The sequence below is a fragment of the Aotus nancymaae genome, unplaced genomic scaffold (assembly GCF_030222135.1).
Source record: "Aotus nancymaae isolate 86718 unplaced genomic scaffold, 86718_ANA_hifiasm-v0.15.2.pri h1tg000040l, whole genome shotgun sequence".
In the NCBI taxonomy this organism is placed as follows: domain Eukaryota; kingdom Metazoa; phylum Chordata; class Mammalia; order Primates; family Aotidae; genus Aotus; species Aotus nancymaae.
Window position 1 is genome coordinate 59,728,720 of NW_026988454.1, and position 15,383 is coordinate 59,744,102.

Below are 15,383 nucleotides of genomic sequence, written 5' to 3' on the forward strand. Positions count from 1 at the left end.
GGTGGGTGGATTGCTTGAGTTCAGGAGTTTGAGAACATCCTGGGTAACATGGCAAAACCCTGTCTCTACTAAAAATACAAAAATCAGCGGGGCATTGTGGTGAGCACCTGTAGTCCCAGCTACTCAGGAGGCTGAGACACAAGAATCACTTGAGCTCAGGAGGCAGACGGTGCAGTGAGCTGAGATCGTGCCACTGCACTCCAGCCTGGATGATAGAGTGAGACTCAGCTTAAAAAAAAAAAATCTGCACAAATTAGCAGCTATTATTTTCTTATTCGAAAGGCTAGGGCTTTTCTTTTTAACTAAGTGTTGCCAGATTTATTAGGTCCTCCTTCATTTTAGAATTCAGTTCAAAATTGCTATCTTCAGGGTTTGGTGGTTTTTTTTTTTTTTAATGTGGCCATCCTTAACTTTCTGAAGCATCATCTCTTATTTATAAGCCTTAGACGTGATTCTCCATCACCTGGTAATTTCTTCTCCATAAGTGAGAACTCCTCTCCCTGAGTCAGCTGTGCAACCTGAAAAAGCTTTCTTTTATTTTACTGATTTATTTCATCTTATAGTAAAATGTCCTCCTTGTACAAAACATCTGAATTGCTATTGCTCATCCCTTGCCTCATCACAGGAAGCTGCTCCACAGGTACCACATAATGTTTATGCTCATTTGTTTCTTTATATTACATCCTGCCTTCCTGTGCACTAGAATCCAATGCCTACAAAGATACAATCAAAATGAAATTGTATTAGTTTAGATTAGCATCTGTGGCAGCGATTCCTATAAATGACACAGACAAGGCAGTAGCTATAATATCTGTCTTGTTTCGAGGTTAAAATGAAAAATGACATCTTTGATAGAAAAGACTCCACGGAGACCCCGGTAGAAATGAGGCCTCTTCCTCTGCTCACAGACAGCTCTCTTCCCCGTCATATGGCTGACAGGTGTGTAATCACGTTCCTTAGTCACAGTTTGTGTTGAAATAACCAATTACCAAATGAATGAGAATCCAGCTCCACTGTGACTGTTGCCACCATTGCAAAGCGATGATGTGTCATCCAACGCTCAGGCTTTAAGGGGAGGCTCTAACTGGGCTTCTCCTCAGCCAAGGATGCTACACTGAATTTGATAAAATGCAGGACATTTCTCCTTTGGCCCCTGCCCTTTAGTAATGGAGATTCCAACAGGGACAGCAATGGACGGTCACCTGGGTTTCCTGGGCAACTCATTCCTACCATTTCCTGTCCTTGACCTTTCCAGAACACATCATCCTCACCTGTCACTGAGCACCCACTGGCATAACTGTCTCTCTGCCCACCCAGATTTCCACATGAACAGGGCATTAATTGCCATATTTCTCCTGTATCTTTCCTCTGTGATATACATCATCTTCCACCAGACCCCACAGTAACAAAGAACAATGCCAAAGCCCAACAGCCCTGCCACTCCAAGTGTACCCTCACCAGGCAAGGAATTCCCCAGATCCACTGATCAGAAGAGGTGTGGTAGATGCAAGAGGCCTATGACGTCATGCGTTGTTCTAGGTTCTAGGTGAATACAGTCAAGGACAGCGAATCCCTTCACATTCATGAAAACCATAAGCACAAAAATTGCATTTTCTATTGGCCCAAAGGTTATTTGTTAATATGTTGAGGGAGAAAGCTTGCAAGTAACTCAAAGTCAAGGAAGAAAGTTGAGATATTGACCTATTTACAATGAATTGATTATGATAGCATTGCTATTACACTTAATGTGGATCTACTTCAAATGTGAATCAATCTCTCCTCTCTGCCAGGCATACCCTGTTGCAGGGTCCATGGGTAGAAGAGCCCTACCTCCTAGATTGGTGGCTGAAAGAGTGAAAGGACACATGAGAGGAAGTCGCTACCCCATGTCTTGGCTTCTCATCCATAAAGCAAAGCTAGTACTTGTTACCCACACTTGGTAGAGGAGAGCGTGGTTGTAACCACCATGTAACACCAATAGTAAAACACAACAAAAGATTCTGAGTTGTGTGTCCTACTGACAACTTTGAGTCAAAAATACTGTATGCTTTCAAATAAACATCAAGTTTTCAGTAAAGCCAAAGAAGGTGGTGATTTAATTTTTAGGCAGTGAATATCAAGATAAAAATTCCCTAGATTGATTTAGACTAAAAGATACAAAGAGATTAAGATAGACTCAAAGAGGTGAGTGAAAAGTACAATTCTTTTTTTTTTTTTTTGAGACAGAGTCTTACTCTGTCACCCAGGCTGGAGTGCAGTGGCGTGATCTCAGCTCACTGCAACCTCCGCCTCCTGGGTTCAAGCAGTTCCCCCACCTCAACCTCCTGAATAGCTGGGACTACAGGCAGGTGCCACCATGCCCACCTAATTTTTGTATTTTTAGGAGAGACAGGGTTTCACCATGTTGGCCAGACTGGTCTTGAACTCCTAGCCTCAAGTGATCCACTCGTCTCAGCCTCCCAAAGTGCTGGGATTACAGGTGTGAGCCACTGCACCCAGCCAAAAAGTACAATTCTTTTATATCCTTCACTCTTTTTAAAAACTTATCATGAAATAATTTTCATCATGAAAGATGTTCCACTGGAAGATTTACCCACAAAGACCAGACTAATATTACTTTCCAATTAAAATGCTTGGTAAGCTACACTTTGCAGGAGGTGAAGGACAATAAATATTTAAGGGGAAGGAAAAAACACCAACTGGCTCTGCCCCAGTGGCATTCCTCTGTAACTGATGAGCATTTAACCAGTCTTGTTATACTCATTAGCATAAGTGCTAACTACCCTTTCTTCTCTCTTCCTGGAAGGGCAACTGAGACCCTACACCTGCCTTCACAATGGCTGGCATCATGGGCCCCAGCTGAGGGAGAAAGATGAGGTTCGAGCTGTGTAAAGGTAAGCAGTAAAGTGTGAGAGATGGGCTGAAAAGGGGGGCAAGAATGCAGGCGGCTTTGGGATGCATGAGTCTCCTCCCCAGGTGGGGCGAGGCCTGGGGCTGCATTACGCACAAGGCATCTCTCCTCCACTTATTCATGTGCTCCTGGCAATTTTGGCAGGGGCACCTCGAGTGAAAAGCACACTACTTTGCACATATGGCGGAAAGAGTCTTGTGCATCAGTTGAATGCATACTGTACTACATACACATTCTGTTTTATCTCCGGGCCCAGCCGTGCTGCAAACGCTTGCAAATTGGGAAACCTTCTGTGCAGTAAAAATACGGACAGGAGAAGCTAGACTGTGACTTATAAGATGCAACACTAGCCAAAAAAAGCCAAAGTAACGAAAAGTTGAGGCATGTGCTTCACACTCATTGCAACAAAGGCAGCTCTGGAAGGTGGGACTCTCAGCCAGCCTTTATTTCATCCCCCTTCATCCTGTGGTTTCAGGTCCAATGAATGGGCTTCCCTTCCACATGCACTATGCCCTATGGGAAACCTCTCCCCATATCCACTGATGCTTTATTTTTTAGAACGTTTGAAATTTATATGGAAAAACAATTTCAGCAAAATTTCTCAGATTTGCCTTGGTAGGAGATAGTGATGAAATTGTTATTTTTGTCTTCCATCCTGAAGTCTTCAGCCTACTCTTCTGCAATGGGATGCCGCTGCCCTTAGAGAGTCACTGGCATCATTTTCACTTCCTAAGTGTTTCTAAAAGCAAAATCTGATACAGCTCAGGATTCAGAACTCCCTGTATATCTGGGATATTAAAGGGGCAAAGTGGTGCATTGTTCTGACCTTTCTTCTTTCCCACTCTTCCTTTACCTGCCCCCAAATAATGATTTTTAAAATAACTCTTTTAAAACAACTGTTCTCTATGCAAGGAGAGTGGTATAAAAATCCTTTCTCACTGCCAGTCATGGATCTTTCTTTCTTTTTTATTAGCCTCATCTACGTTAAGAAAAAAGTGTGAGAGTTTAAAGATTTTGTTAACAAACAAAGCCAGTTTTATCAGGGTCAATGCATGAAGGTTTCTCTTAGTCTGTTTCGGCATGCTGAGAGTGATAACATCTTCTTGTTTCACAAATGAAGAAACCAAGAGGTAGCCAGGTGATCTGACTGAAGGCACAGAATAAGAATTATAATATAGGATTCTTCATAAGATACAGGGTTAGAGTACCAGAGGAAAAGGGCAGAGGGTATCCACCACAATGCCTGCTAGTGTCCCTATATGTTGGCAGCTCCTTCTCATTCAACACATCTCTCCCCTCCTAACCTTTTCATCTGGTGCAACATCAGAGGTAGGAGAGGAGCAGCAGGCTTAATAGTGCTGACGTGTGTGTTGCTCCCAGACTAATTTATTCTGTGCGTAGCACCTGTGATCTAGTTTCCATGCTACTTAGAATCATATACTCTCACAAAAGTGTGGAGTGATGGGAGTTAGCCCCAAAATGGTGGGAAGTTTAGAGTTGCTTGAGGCATGCTTTGGCTCATTTGAGTCCGTTGTTCATCTTCAATATGGTTTTAGTTTGTCAAATTTCTAGAAACAATAAAATACACATTTTTAAAATTGTGTTTTGTAAGGACTCCACAGGCAACTTGACCGTGTTTCCCACCATTGAGCACTAGCATTGTCCAGGTTTATTTTTCTTTGTTTTGTTTTTGTGTTTGTTTTTTTTAAAAAAATTAGTTAAAATATATGAAAATACAATGAAGTCAATTATTGGAAATGATTCTTGCCATTTGTGTATGGTCATTGTTACTGGTACAGCTGAAATTCTTAATGGAGATTTCTAAGCATAAAAACCCAAGGGAAAGACATATTATATACTTGGATAAAGTCCCAGGTTCTTAAAATGGACCTTTTAACAAGGTTACAAGGGAAACCAGACGGTTGGGTTTAAATACTGCCCCTTCTTCCACACACCCACTCTGGAGCCAGAAAAGGTGGAGCTGGGGGAGATTCTCTGGGCTACTCTCAGAGTCCCTTTTCTAGTTCTCCTTGGAAACTCCCTTTGTTCCAGGCTTCCCAAGGAAAAGACACACCTTAGCATCATGGCTCACCCAGGTATGAGCAGCTGTTTTCTACACCATGTCCTTATTAGATCAAGAAATGATTTCCTCAAAGTCTGTATTCTGGGGGCATTTCAACTACTATTATTTTATTTTGTATCATCAAACTTCCTATATGTTTTACACACAAAATTCTAGAACTGGATTTTATTTTAATACAAAGTATATTCAATCAGGAGCCAAGTCTCTTTCTAGAGGAACTTGTTCCAGTATTCTGAATTCATTTTATTTTATCTCACAGAATACCAAGTATGGGAATTGTGGGAAAGACACACATGTGCTCCTCTGGTGCCCTCTCTCAAGGAATTGTCTGCCTGGTTAAGATTAGTTATATACACATTAAAGGAAAATAAAGTAAATAAGTGGCAGATGCTGGTTTAAATATGTGCCCTGCTAGCCAAGGTAGTGAAAAAGAGCTACCCTCTTAGGCTAGAGTGGTCAGAAGGACATAGGGTTTTGAATACCATAGGCAAGATTTCAATAGGGATTTTTAATAATTTTTAAAGATATGTCCATCTTTTTTTTCTTTTTCTTTTTTTTTTGAGACGGAGTCTTGCTCTTTTTGTCCAGGCTGGAGTGCAGTGGCGTGATCTCGGCTCACTGCAACCTCCGCCTCCTGGGTTCAAGCTATTCTCCTGCCTCAGCTTCCTGAGTAGCTGAGATTACAGGCTCCTGCCACCACACCTGGCTAATTTTTGTACTTTTAGTAGAGACAGGGTTTCGCCATGTTGGCCAGGCTGGTCTCAAACTCCTGACCTCAGGTGACCTGCCTGCCTCGGCCTCCCAAAGTGCTAGGATTACAGGCGTGAGCCATCACACCCAGCCCCATCATTCAATTTCACACTCAAGGAGCAAGACTGAAGAGGAAGAAAATGTGTTCTGGATTTTGGATCAGAACCACAAATCTGTCCATCTTCCCAATGTGCTTCCTGCTATTTCTTTTCTACTTCCAGTCATGGTCATTTTTTTCCTTCCTTCTTTACTATATAAATAGGACATGCAGGAAAAAGTGAATCCTTCTAAAACATGAAAGACTCAGTACTTTTGATCACCCTTGATGTCCAGCATAGTGCTTGATACATGTAATCAATAAATGCTCTGCAGTGGACTTAAATGTTACACTAAATGTCTATAATAAATGTTGTACAGAGAGATCATTCCAGGTATCTGCCTGACACACTTCCTTCTCAGGGACTGTGTAGACATGTTTTTGTACCATATGACCTAGTCTGAACTGACTGGACCAAGGTTGGGCACATGATCCAAGGACAGCCACTGGAGAAGTTTCCAGCAACCCATGACACAGCCTGTTACAAGAAGATGGACGGATTCAATCAGATTCCCTCCCTCAGGAACGTAAACTAGACTACACCAAGAGACTGCAGCAGGTGAGAATGGGAGCTGAACCCAGAGGACACAATGTTGAGAGGCGCTGCAGAGGCCGTGATGGATTTGTACGTGTTGAAGTGATGAAGACCAGGAGCTATAGGGATGCAAAGAAATCTGGTCTGGTCGATGGCGAGAAAAACATGGAGCAGACAGCCAGAGAAAATCAGAGATACGGTGAGGGAAGGAGAGGTGGAGAGAAGCCAAGCCCAAAGCTGCCTCGGTTCTCACTGCTTTCTGCTTCCAATTCCAGCCCCCTTTCCTGAAGAGCCTGGCTAAAATACACAGTAACATCTTCTGTCTTCAACTTCTGTCTTCAACTTCAACTTCCCTTCCTAAAGTCTCGATGCTTGTTTTCCTTCTCCCCCTAGGGGAGAGGGGAAGGGGCTCCTACAGATGAAAAGAGCCTCCAAAGGTGAACAAACATGAGGATTTTGAAACAATCAAGTATCTCATCCACAACCCACCATCACCTGCTGAGCCAGGTGGATTGGGTACTGCATTAAATCTAAGAAGGGGAAACACATGGGTGACAAGGGTTTTTGTTTAAGCAGAACTAAGTTGCCCATTTTCCTTCATCATCTGAAATCACCACCAAATGTGTGGATTAGACAATGCTGTCTGTTCAGTTAATAGTGGAGTCTGAGTGGATTCTATTTTGGATGGAAAATCAGCCGAATAGTTTACAGCCTTTCACCCTTCGGGGTGTCTGTCATTTCTAATTTCTAAGAGTGGCAGATGTCAGCTCCCTTAGCAAGGGACAAATTTTAAAAATCTGTTTGTACACATAAGCTGACACAACTGAGCTGAAACCCACTGGGGGAAAGTACAACATTATGCTTGAAGCAACTGGAGAACATGGCTTCAACTGCTTTCCCTGTGCAGGAGGCACAGGATGCCTTCCCACTCCAACTTCCTTTTGTATTTCCCATAATATTCCTGGTTACAGATTTGGAAGGTGCTAAATTTTTAAAATTTGGAAGGTCAATTAATCTGGACACTCAGATGACTTTTCGGTTCATTTTGATTTTTCAGTCCTTCTGGCTCTGCACGATTGCCTAGAGATTAGGTGCATATTCTACAATTTAATAGAATCTTGTTTTGGGGGTTGTTTTTAGTTAATATTTCTTACACATTTCATTTGCCTCTAAAGTCCAGGCAAGTGCTAAGAAGTCAAGAGTCACTCCCTAGGACTCTTCCTCCTCTCCTGGGGCTCTACCTACCCATCCCACACCTATCTCATTCCAGCCTCAGCCCAAGGGCCCTGAGAACCTAAAGTAGGTTCAAGTTGCTTTCTACTCAGATGACCATATGGGAAGTGTGTCAGTTTTAGATCTCTCTCCCTCCACCCCCACCCACTCCAATCACCTATCATGCAATCTGGGTCCAATCCTTTGCACCTGCCTTGTACTGGCTTCCAAGAAGGGGTGGGCCAACATAGAACTCTCTACGCTGAGGGAGTCTCTGAGGCAATCTGACCTTGGTCTAACTGAACCTGCAGGGGCAGCCTTATGCAGACAGATTCTATGGCAGATCGAGACAAAAGAACTCAAGGGACTTAGCAGAGACTCTGGAACCCATGGACAACTAGGTCTTATTTCTGATTGTCCATGTCACCTCTTTTGCTTCATTAAATATCACTGAGTCCTGAGAAGATGATTTCTTGGCCATCTCCTGACCCTTCAAATGACAAGGAGACTTTACTCCTTCATCACTGTGTGAGTTGAAATACCATAGATTGATCTAGCCATACACTCCAAACCAAAGGAAAAACATCAACAATCTCAAAATTTGTGTTACAGCCATCCCAGCTTCAGCCCTCAATAGCCATCTCTTGTTTCCCTCTTGCCCTCTTTATTTTGATCTGCTGCCCTTTCAGGCAGTGATGCTGTTTTCTTTAGCAAACCAAAGGCAGTTTGTTTCTGAGTTAAATGTCACTTCAATATTTCCCCAAGTGAGATGTTTGAACCAGTTTACGGGTTTCCTAAGCAACAGAGAAACGCTGGAAAAATATTTGGTATCTCAGGTCTGAAAGTTGCCTTAAACTTTGGCTCCCTGAGGCAAATGAAACAGATAGATTGAATACTCCGGTTTCACAGAAGTTTCAAGTTGAAAAATAAAGTATTGGCCTCAAAGCATAAAGCTCTGAGGGCCTGAAAGCTCTGAGCCACGCCACTCAGGTTTGTGCCCTCAGACAGTTTTATTACTGAAATATTCTAGTGACAGTAAGAGAAACAAGCACAAATCCAGAATCACAGAGCTATGGTCAACAACTAACGTATGAGCAGGGAAGTAAGCCTCCCCAGCCAAACACGGAATTCTGGAGGAAAATTCCTGTGGGAATACAGATTATGCCCTGAAGGCTGAGATTTGATTAACCTTCTTGTAGCATGTGTAACGGCAAATGTTATTGGTCATAAAATTATCCGGCCCTTATTAAAACACAGCTGCCGCTCTGGGCTCAGTGACCTCCTGGGGGAGAGATTTCCATAAGATAGCGATAGACTTTATGGAAGGAGAGCACCTTCCCAGCGTTGAAACTACGGGAGAGTGTTTTATACTTTAATGAGGAGTTCTTGAGAGAGACCAGGCTCCTTAGTATTAAAAGCTTTAAGAAATAGAAGGGCCAGATTACATTCAGTCTGCTACTTGGTGGGCAGCCAGCCTACAGCTCACAATATGGATACATCTTCCTTTATAGAGAAACTCACGCACATTTGGGTGTGCATTGTCACATTCACACAGACATACCTATTTTGCATCCAAATGTTGCCATTTCTCTTTGTCTTATATAATCATAGAATCTCAGAATTTGAAGGAAACTTAGATTACCCACCCAACTCCAACACTAAGTAGAGTTGTAAAAAAATGGATACTAGTTCCTGACCTTGGAAGTGTTCCAGAGAGGCTCCGCAACCCTACAGGATGCTATCGAGGGCTGCCACAGGCAACTGGCTCCTGCCAGTTGCTGGTGCTGGTCCACTCTCTACCGCAAGCTGTGAGGGCCTCCCTGTGCTTTCCTGAAGCGCCGCATTCACAGGAAATGTGGCTATGAGGCTGCATCCCCTACAAGCCAAATGCCATGTGGAAAGGGTGTCCTCTGCTTTTCCAGACATACTGGAGAATCATTGAGCCACGTCTATGGCAAGTTTTTTTTTTTTTCAATAGCAATGAAAAACGAACAATGAAAATGCTTATTCTTTCCCGTGGTCCATTTCTCACTATTTATATCTTTCCTTTACCTCGCATGAGCCACTAAACTTATTTTTACTAATGGTGCTTCCTTTGTGAAATTTTAGATCCGCTCCTAGAAATCCTTCCCTAAAATACAGTTTTAAGATTTCTCTTAAATTGATAAATTTATCTGCTGAGAAAATCGGAATTCTCAGATTACAGAGTTGCATATCATTTTTTTTAAGTATGTAAATTTCCTCATCATAAAAAGTTATTAATTAAATAATATAAATTTCCCAATGGTACAGATGTTTTTCTCAAATAACATAAAGCTTTTCTTGTGAAATTATTTTGACCTATCAAACTCGTACAATCTATTAGTCTTATTTTTCTTCTTTTTTTGTGACAGGGTCTCAATCTGTTGCCCAGGCTGGAGTGCAGTGGTGTGATCATGGCTCACTGCAGCCTTGACCTCCTAGGCTCAAGCAATCTTCCCACCAAAGTATCTCAAGTAGCTGGGACTACAGGCATTCACCACCACACCCAGTTAATTTTTAAATTTGTTATATAGAGACAGGATCTCAGTTTCTTGCCCAGGCTGGTCTCAAACTCCTGGACTCAAGCAATCCTCCTGCCATGTTTCTATTACCATTTTATTACTCTCAAAATTTATATCATGAGCTTGTAAAATATATGCAAAAATAGAGATAATAATGAATTTCCAGTTTCTCAACACAAAGCTTCAGTGATTATTGAAATTTTTACCTTCCTCACTTCATCCATTCCTTTTTATTTTTTTCTTGCTGAAAATTCTAAGACATCATGCTGTTTCATGTACAGCAGTATATTTCACTTTATCAACGTTTCCATCATTTTGATGTTATTTTAGTTTCCCTTTTGAGATTTTTTAGATTTGTCCCTCAGGTTACCCATCTCACAATGTTCAGTCCCTTCCTCAAGGGATCTCAGCATCGCAATGTGTCTCAATCATACTTTGTCACCTCTACTTTGCAGAAGATGATGGGGAAAGAACTGTTTGCCCCCAAATAAAAACGGTTCGATTTAATTATGAAATATGGAATTCTGGTCATGAATTTAAAGTCTCTTCTATTATGCCAATTGGCATATAAAAATTATCTGGGAAAGACAAGTGATTGTGCTAACTATACTACTTGGTCAACATAACATGAAATATGCCGCCACCCATAGTCTCATCAAGACCTCATGGCACCCTGCATCAAATGGCTTGCCAAGGACTAAAGACAATTTTGTTTTTTAGCCTTTAAAAGGCTTCCTTTTAATATACCACCATTAAGTAAAATTTACCAGGGAGGCTAGGCACAGTGGCTAACACCTGTAATCCCAGCACTTTGGGAGGCCCAGGCGGGCAGATCGCTTGAGATTAGGAGTTTGAGACCAGCCTGGCAAACATGGCAAAACCCCATCTCTACTAAAATACAAAATTAGCTGGGCATGGTGGCATGCACCTGTAACTCCAGCTACTCAGGAAGCTGAGGCATTAGAATCGTTTGGACCTGGGAAGCAGAGGTTGCAGTAAGCCAAGATTGCGCCACTGCACTCCAGCCTGGGAGACACAGTGAGGCCTGTCTCAAAAAAAAAAAAAAAAAAAACAACAACCAGGGAGCCACTAAGAAGCAAGTGTGTGATGATGTAGTAGTATTTTAGTTCAAAGAATACATGATTTTTATGATCTCTTTTGAATACCATAGAATCCCAGACACAGAAAGAAATAAAAACATATGACACACCATTCAAGGGATCTATTTCTCTCTGTTGTTCTCACTTCTTTTCAAACAATCAAGCTGTAATAATTATTCCATCTAAGCAGCCCCCAGTAAATGAAACAGCGCTTAGACAGCTGTCAAGGCTCAGTCTTCCGGAAGCTTTGATTTTAATGAAACTCATTAAGGAAAGAAATTAACAGAAAATATCATAATTTGTCTTATTTCAGAAAACTAAACAGAAACAAAAGGCTTCTTCACCTGACAAGGAATCTGACCAATGAAGCTCCTTTATTATATTCAGAACTCCCACCAGGCAGCTGTGCAAAAGCACAGAACTACAAAAGAGAAGGCACCTCCTCCCAGAGAAACGGCCCAGCCCCGCCTGGCCCAGCCAAACCGACTTGTTGCCTCAACTTCATGGAGAAAGCCTCCTCAGTTGGGGCAGGGGTTTTTGGAACCATCTATGCAAGCACAGAATATCTAAGGAAATGAAAGGCTATGGAAAATGATTCCCATTAAAGAACTATGGTTGGAGAAACTGTCCACACATCTGGCTGTAAACCTCCCCTCTCCTAAGTCTAATTTCTCTCCAGAGAATGATGAAATATTTAGCTTGGATTTTTTTTTAATTTAAAGAAACCTCATGAACTATATATGCCTTGCTTCCCTTTCTATAATGTTTTTCAGCACAAATTTAGCTGAAATGTCTCAAGACATTAAGAAGAATTCACCTAAACATCCATCTACCACCTCAGACACTCCCAAGACTTTGATGACACCCAGAATCATTATGCTGATAAGTTTGGCACAGTCCTAATTTGAGTATGTTCAATTCTATGTAGATTTAATTGGCATCTCTCCCGGATGGGTCAGATACCCCCAGAGACAGACCTTTCCAGAAGAAAAAGCATGCATCAGAAGTGTTTATGAAACTGAAAGTGAGTATATTATTGACAATGGTCTCACTGCTGCTTCCCAGCTGGAAGCACACATTTCTGAGTCTCTCAAGAAAAAAAGTCTGAAAAGGTGGTTGGGCTTTTCCAGAGATTTCAGTTGCGTCAATAAGAGACAAGATGGGAAGCAGAACGGAACAGAGGCCGTGAACATGGCCATGTATACCCACCTCCACAGTGTGGTGCGGAAAGAGACTTGAGTCCATTCCAGCCCGGTCATTCCTGGGCTGTCTGATTGGGTAAGTTAAGTTCTCTGAGTCTCAGTTGCCTCCCCTGTAAAATGGGGATACTAACATCTTTGTCATCAGGGTATTACATGGTTTAAACAACATAAAATGCTTAGCCCAGTATCTTATATAGTGAAAACTTTAAAAATGGGAGAACCGTGAGTATCCATAGGCGTATGAAGAGGATGCTGTCAGGGATCAAGAAGGCTCCAGAGGTCAGGTTTTGGGGAAAGGAAGGGTGGGCTTGGAGAGTCAGGGACTTGAAGGAGAGAATCCAGAGAGAAAGGAACCCCTCATGGGATGGACAGAGGTGAGACCCTGGAGAGGGAGCAGACAGACTTCAAGAGTCACACTTGGCTGACTTCTCACCCTGGCTTCACACTGTCCTGTAATAGATTCCTAGGAAAATTCTCAAATCCTTCCAGGGCTACTCCTATCTTTACTACCAAGGTCTATCTACACAGGAGACCCAGGAGAGAGCTGCATGAAGTACATCTGAACAGCTCTAGGATAGGTAAGGTTCCTGAAATCCTATTTTTGTTGTTGTTTTGAGACAGATTGGTAAGGTGAAGGCAGGAAGCTGCTAAGTAGAAACCACCAGACAAACTAGAAGAGATAAAAGAATGGTTATTCTAAGGCATGTAGCATTATTTCAACTGTGAAAGGGAAATTTTGAATTATTTTCTATCTTTTTCTGGGCTTCCTCTGATAGACACCAGGGCATCAGGCCACCCTCACCCCCACTGCTGCCCCCTGAACAAAGTCAAAATTCAGTTCTATGCAGCACATTGAACACAGTTCCTTTTAAAAGAAGAAACTGACATGTATATTGCAAGTCACCGAGGGACTGATGACTGAGATTCCTACTTTAGATTTTAAGAGTCTATGTTTGCCGCAAGGTAAAAACTACATATGTATTAAGGAAACTAATCAGATCTATGTGTCACCCAAACTTCATACAAATCCAAATAAGAGGTTTCATATGACAATTACCACTGTGACTGAGAATAAGATAATTATTCCTATCATGACGAATTTAGGGAAACTGATTAGTTAATCTGCAAAGGTTTTGTGTAACCCAATGATTCCCTGATAAAGCCATGTGGATGGGTGATCAGGACATTAAGGACCCTTTGGCTGTGGATCCATTTACTCTTGACAGGACTAGGCGAACATGGTAATTCTCAGTATCTTCTCTTTTTCTTATTTTAAGCCTGTTTCTATTGTTTTCTTAGTTTAAATAAATTTCATCTTAATTTTTTCATCTCTGATCCATTTACATACTTTGTACTAAAGGATTTGTATATTAAAGGGAGAAAAATATGCTGGTCAGCTAGCGTAGCCTTTACTTGTACAGCCTCCACATCTTCTGTATGGGTTCCCAGGTTCAAAAAATGCAACCTTTATGTCAGTGTAGTGTGGGAAGTAAAACAAAAAAAAGAAAATGCAATCAACACTTGACAGTACAGATGAGGAAATCTACTAGTTTATAAGCTAGCTTTGTTTTAACATTTACTTAATCTTATTTGCTAAACAAATTAACATTCCTTTCAACGTTCTTCATTTCAAAAAGCCAGTCCTACTCTATTCAGCTCAATAGTTTATTCATTCATTCAGCGAATACTTATCAAGAACTTTTCATATGGTAGATGAAGCTTCGAACACTGGAGACGTACTGGTAAACAAGACAGACAAAATCGCTGTCTTCATGGGATTTTTATTATAATGAAAAACACAGGCAGTAGACAAATTAACACTATAAAAAATATACAATATTCAGTAGTATTATATGCTATGAAAAAGGAAAGCAGTTATAAGCTTTTAGAGAAGATGGGAACTGCTAAATAGCTAGTTGTTAAATAAAATAAAAAGTGCTCACTTTTTAATATCACCAGAATAACTTTTAAATTTTTTCTGATCTCCCTAAAGTCTTATGAATTAACATGCTAGAATTAAAATGCTACCCATCATATTCTGCAGTTTTACTTATTTTCTATTTCATTATATAAAATATATTTATTACATTGTATTAATTTACTTGTACCCTCCCTGCCTCATTCTGGAAAGGATTTATGTCAGAGCAGTTATATAAATTGCCCCACCCCTTTGCTATTCAAGAACTAGATCTTTAGGAAAATAGTAGAAACACAAACTCATTTCCAAAGTGTTTGATGTTCTCTCATCTGAAGTTGATTTCTCGGACAATCTAAGTGTATCAGTTAAGTACTCAGAACCAAGATTTGCCAGGAAGATCAAATGAAAAGGCTAAAAATCAATACAGCTTACATCTTATAATCATAAATTTTGTAGAAATTTAACTTTGTAATTTTTTTCACGATGTGTCAGTCTCAGAGGCATATCAGGATTAATCTTGTGAATCAACATTCTAAGTCTAAAATGTTTAAATTTTGCACTCTAGATACGATGAATGTCAACATAACATGGGAGAATGGAGGCAGAAAGACAGGAGAAATTATCCATAAATTATGCAGAATTATCTTCTGCTCATCCTCCTTGGTAGAATGAAAAAAGTTGAATGACACAGACAAAGGATAAACCTTAAAAATCGCAGAAGAACATGCATAACCAGGCAACCCACTCCATAACCAATCTCAGCCACTCAGCCTCAAAGTTTTTCTTAGCAGCCAGATTTTAGAATAATGATGGTGACAGGAAATCCCTTGTGTTGGTGTGAGAGCTCAATTCATGAATAATCAAGTATCATCTACACAAAATGGGACCAAATAAAGTGAAATCTCTGTTTCAAATCCACTTCTTGGCACTCTGTCCATCTGTTGAAACACTCCATAGTAACTTTGCAAACACTTAATTTATTTTGACCAAGTCTCATATACAACTAAAGGCCATTAGATATACTTTGATTTT

At 41.0% G+C, this 15,383-nt stretch overlaps 1 protein-coding gene across 1 annotated transcript in view; it reads right to left on the bottom strand.

The window, feature by feature from the left end:
• SOBP (sine oculis binding protein homolog) overlaps nt 1-15,383 on the bottom strand; it is a 164,636-nt gene that overhangs the window by 85,346 nt on the left and 63,907 nt on the right. The gene's annotated exons all lie outside the window — the stretch shown is intronic.